The sequence below is a fragment of the Vigna angularis genome, chromosome 11 (genome assembly GCF_016808095.1).
Source record: "Vigna angularis cultivar LongXiaoDou No.4 chromosome 11, ASM1680809v1, whole genome shotgun sequence".
NCBI lineage: Eukaryota > Viridiplantae > Streptophyta > Magnoliopsida > Fabales > Fabaceae > Vigna > Vigna angularis.
In genome coordinates this window covers 26936856-26942855 of record NC_068980.1, presented here as the reverse complement: position 1 = coordinate 26942855, position 6000 = coordinate 26936856, and positions in this window count along the sequence as shown.

Sequence of the window (6000 nt, the reverse complement as noted above, 5' to 3'; positions counted from 1 at the left end):
AGTGACGTTAAAGAAGCGCTTGCTAGGAGGCACCCTAGCACATGTTTGTATATATTTGTGTTGTTGATTGTGTTTCTGTAATTATTAAGTTTGAGTGTGGAGAGGAAGTGTTAAGGATGCTTGAGGAATGAGCTCTGACGCTCTAGTCGCACAGCGCACAGCTGAGGTGCGCTCTGCGACTAGATGATTTTATGAAGCAGTGATTAATTCGCACAGCGAATTTCACGCGCTATGCGAGAGAGAGAAATAAATTGTTTTGAGATTGTAGTTCGCATAGCGCATTACATGCGCTTTGCGATTAACGAAATTTAATTTTCTCTCTAAAAAGAATTCGCATAGCGCATTGGATAAGCAAGACGAATAAAATCATTAGAGCAATTGAGGAGAAAGTGAGCATTAATTCGCATAGCGCACACTTTGCGCTATGGTACCAAAAGTTTGAGGGAGAGCTCTGTTAAAATATTCGCAAGGCGAAATTTTGCGCAGAGCGAGTTAAATGTGAGAGGGAAGTTTGATTTTAATTCGCATAGCGCACAGCTGAGGTGCGCTATGCGAATATATGTTCCAAAAAATAATAATAATAATAATAAAAAAAAAAAAATTCAGTCGCACAACGCGCAGCTTCGGTGCGCTATGCGACTGAACACCAAAATTCAAAAAAAATAATAAATTATTCAAATGTGCAGAAAATGAGAGAAATTCGCACAGCGCACAGCTGAGGTGCGCTATGCGAATAACTTGTCAGTGGATGACATTTATTACGAGCTTATTCGCACAGCGCACAGCTGTGGTGCGCTATGCGAATCTACTCGTTCAGTTTTTTTTTAACTCTTACTCTTTCCGTTTTCATTCTCCCACTCTTCATTTTACCCTAGCCACCATTCGTTCTTCCTCTCCGCACAGCGAACGCACCCTCATTCTCTGCCAAATTCTTCACTTTCTTTCCATTGTCACCATTTCACATTCTTGACTCTACATCTGCTTTGCTTCAAGTGCATCTTCACTCTCTGATCTTGGTCACTCTCCACAGGTTTCACTCCTACTCATTTGCTTCTTTGATTCTTAATGTTCATGGGACTATAATAGGGGTTGTGGTCTGATAAATAGTGCTTATACACTTTCAAGCCAAATGTGTTTCTGCATAAACATTACTTGCGCTTTCATTTGATCTCTGGTGCATGTCCTCTGCAATGTCTCTCGCTAGGCGACACATTCGCATAGCAAATTATAGGTCTGGTTTTCTGATATGAACATTCGCTTAGCAAGCAATTCGCACAGCGAATTACATGTTTGCTTTCTGATAAGATTTTCTCGCATAGCGAATTGATCTTGACAGCAGGCACTGAAAGTGCAAATTCGCATAGCGCACGCTGGCGCATAGCGAATTCCATCTGCCAGCATATGTGTTTTGAGTCATTCACTTGCTCTGACCCATCTTCCACAATTGTTTGCACTGTCTATTAATTCTTGCAGATGGCACCTCCCAAGAGCACACAAGAAAAAAAGAGGAAGACCACCCGAGGGTCTTCTACTAGATCCCAACCTGCAGAAGCCCAAGAGGAGAACCTTGTCCTGAACTATGATCATGACCGCTTTATTTCAGAGGCACATTCTGATAGGTTTCATCAGGTCATCATGGGCAGGGCATTATTACCTGAGAGGAGGTTTGAATTGTAACCTGGAGAGTATGACCATATCCAGGAAGAATTGGAGAAGAGAAGATGGAATTTTGTTTTAGCCAGCCTTCCAGATGAGATTGATGAAGTCTTGGTTAAAGAATTTTATGCAAATGCTTGGGAACCTGACCACTCTCAGCCTCACTCTAGAGTTTCAAAAGTGAGAGGCAAGCTAGTACGCTATGATCGTCGATCAATGAACAGGATTCTGAATACACTGATGTTTCAGCCGTGCCCTCTAGGTGCTTTTATGTCTAGCTATCCTGATCATGACCTTATTGCCTCCACTTTATGCCTTCCCGGATATGGCTATCAGCTTGGCACTAGTGGGACACCAGTGAGAATATTAAGGAAACATTTGAATTCACTGGCCACTATCTGGAGTCTCTTCACATTCACCAACATTTGTCCCAATTCTCATACTTCCGACATCAATCTGGAAAGGTCTTATATGGTATATGGAATTATGACAGGGATTGACATGGATGTGGGAGCTTATATCTCTCAGGAAATGGCACTGATTGCTGATAATGATACTTGTAAGCTTGGATTTCCTGCCTTGGTGATAGCGTTGTGCAAGGCCAGTGGAGTCCCTGGAGTTTCTGATATCACTTTGAAACTTCAACCCCCTCTCAATAAGAAATTCTTTGATAGGAATTGCAGCAACAGGGAAGAGTTCTCTGCTATGAATGCTCCTCCTCCAGTCCCCCCTCCACGCCGGAATGTCAGAGCGGCTAGACCACCTGTAGCGCCATCTGCTCCTTCACATGATATTTTCACTCGCTACATGCAGCAGAGTCTGGCTAGACAGGACGACATCCACGACTGGTGCACTACTATGCGGCAGGGTCAGGTGTCCTTACAGGAGAGCATGTATCATTTGTCATTGGGCATCCCTGATTTTCCTCCAGATTCACTGATGACTGGCGACCAGTTTGCTGCGCAGATTCCATGGCCTGAGGGCAGGCCAGAGTCCAGGTGGGGGAGTGCCTTTCCAGGAGCACCTGAGCCAGAGTTAGATGAGCAGGAGGACATGATGGCAGGTGATGGTGATGAGGAGGAAGAGGAGCCAGATCCCAGATGGGTACAACAGAGTTATCATTCGCAGGAGAGCCAGTGGAGATCCAGGCCAGATGCGTCTTGGTAGAGTGCTGATGGACCGTTGTTATTGATGTGTTATTTATGTTTTTGTTATGTTGTTTTTAGATGTTTCAGTTTAGATGTTATTGTGGAACTCAGTTTATTTGTGATGTTGGTTGTAGTTGTAAAAACTTTGAGGTTTTGATTTAATGACTATGCATTGTCTGATTAAGTTATGTGATTCCTGATGATGATGACATGTATGTTTGTGGTTACTGTGCTTGAAAATTTCTATCTGTGTGTATGAATATGACCAGATTTGTGAGTGTTGAGCGCATATACTGATTGAGAGATATTGAATTGTCTGGATATGGACTTGGATTTTGCATGAGTATGATTCTATGTACACACACTTTTTGGTTAAGGATGAAAAAGGCCCTGTTTGTATTGATTATATAGCTACTTGGCCAGATAGCCAACCTTTAGACACTGTGATACATTTGTGAACCCTTTTGAGCCTTGAAAATTTTTTTCCTTCCACCTTGAGCTTATTAGATGATATCCTACCTTACACCTTAGAAGAGAACATGTATTATGTTTTAAAAGAGGTTAAGGTTGAATTCAAGTTTGGGGGAAAGAAAAAAAAAATATATGAAAGAAAAAAAAAAGGAAGAAGCTCAAAAGGAAAGAAAAGGTTGAGCTGTGAAAGAAAATGGTATATGATAAATGATATATTTTGGGTAATGTATTGGGAATTGAAGTTGTTCTCTTCTTAATAGGTGTCTTTGAATCCAAGAAAAATCATGATTCTTTTTCTAGCCAAGCCAAATCTTAACCTGAAAAGACCTTTTGACTTAACCAATAGTGTGTGAAGTGTGTGAATCAAATGAAATGCAAAAGCTGATGAAGTTCTAGGGCAATTCTGCTGTGAGGACAAACACTGTGAGTGGTGAGAATGATAAATGCTGATCTGGTTTACATATTCTATACACAGGTGAATTTTTGAGTATTGTACTGTGCCATACCTGTTTGAATCTTTAGGAATGCATGTGATTTGTCTGATGTGTAAAGTCATTCTATTAAAATGTCACAGGTGTGTTATGTGTTGTTCATATGTTTCTGTTATTTCCTGAGGGCATGAAATAGTTCAAGTTTGGGGGAGTTGATAAGTGTGAAAAACAGATGTTTTGACACTTATAAAGGATCTCAATTTTGTAATTATTCATGTTATTACTCAGTGAAAAGTCGTAATAGGAAGTAGATTGTGTTGTAAAATATTGTTCAGGAAAAGTTGTACAAAAGTGAATTTGTCAGCCAATTCTCGCATAGCAGGAGCAAAATTCGCAGAGCCAGGAGAATACATTCGCACAGCGCACCACCATTGGTTCGCTGAGCGAATCATGCCAGTTTGGAGATTTCAAGTCTTGAATTCGCACAACGCACCAGAGGCTGTGCGCTTAGCGAGTTGGTGCAGTTGATTGCTGAATTAATTTTAATTCGCACAGCGAATCTGCTTCTGTGCGCTGAGCGAATGGAGCAGTTTTATGAGAAATAAATTGTCTCTTAAAAGACGTGCTTTGGAGGATAGAGAGAGATCAGAATGAGACAGAGGAAAATAGGGAGAAAAGACGGGAGAACTGCTCTGGAGAACGGGGAGACCTCTTTGAAGACATCAAGACTGCACATCATGCAAGGAATTGCAGAAATGAGTATGTTTGTGATGTCTAGGATAGGCTAAACTTTCATTCGTTGGAATTGACTGTAATGGCTGACATTTGATGTAATCTTTCCTGTTCAATATAAATTGTGTTCGTATGCTTTTCTTGTTTACTTTTTATTTTATTTTACGGAAGTAAAATAAACTTGTTTTTATATTTAAATTGTACTGGGAAGTAAATTTGAGTATTAACGCAAGAAAAGCAACCAGAAGGAAAGATGCTAGGAATAGTTTCAATTCTCCTGGTCATCAATAACATCGTTCTTAATGCAAAGTTTATGTTTAATTACTTAAGGAATTAATAATGGAACATAAGTCTTTAGAACTTGTTTTAAGGAATTAAACCAAGATACTGTGATGTTGATGTTTGAACGCAAGTTATATTGCTCAGAATAGTTACTGTAATGTGGTCATGAAGTCAATTCCAATGAAGCTTTCTTTAAATTTCAATTTCAATTTTAAATTGTCATCTAGTTTGAGACTATTAATTCACTTATATTTTGTTGTTCAAATTGATTTTGATAAATAAATTTTAATTGAATAACGTAACACAAATTCCCTGAAGAGAACGATACTTTACTTATCACTGTATTACTTGTAACGATTTGGTATACTTGCCAAAAAGTTATCACATATGCTCGTTAAAAATTGAATTATCACTAAATTTTATAGCATTTTGGTTACCAGACTACTTAGGAGTTATCCAGAAAACGAAATGACTAATGTTAGAAAGAAACCAATTCAATCAAAGTAACTCATTAATGGTTAGAGTTATGGCACAATATTCAACTTCATCAAGAAATGAGAAACAAGAGAGGGTTTTTAAGAAAAAATGCACAAAATCTATAATAGACTTATATAGTAAAGTAATCAACTCAATCAACATAAGAATAAGCATACAATGTCTAAGGAAGATGATGAGGAAAAGATAAAGCTAGGTATCTGTGGATAATAGTTGCCCAATGCACTGTAGTAGGAAAAATAAGAAACTAATTCACAACATAAACAATATTAAGACAAGTAATGGAAATATATTAAATTCTAAACAATAGCAATAGTACAATAATGGATCAGATAGAGGGATATTATTAGAAAGAGTAGATTTCTCATTGAGCTTAATTGGGAAGTCAAATGTTCAAGTATTAGAAAGGCAAACATGTTATGCAATAATGACTAAGCTATATGAAAACTTCAATCCCCAACAAACAAATGACAAAGACGACTTCAATCTTTTATTTTAAAATATTTTAACAACTGTAATTCTAACTCCACAATATGTTTGCAATTTTGGGTCTGAATATTTAGCAATGCATAAATGCATGATCTTAATAGCTAAACATGTTTAATATGATCCTAATCAAAGTCTAAAACAAAGAATATATTGAAAAAACTAATGCAAAATAAAATTTCTAATTCTAGCTAGTTTAGGTATGCTAAAATGTGTTTAATGAGTCAAAACTTGTAATGATACACATAATACATTAGTTTGAGCAAGGAACTTCCCACGTAAGGTACTGTTGATGCATT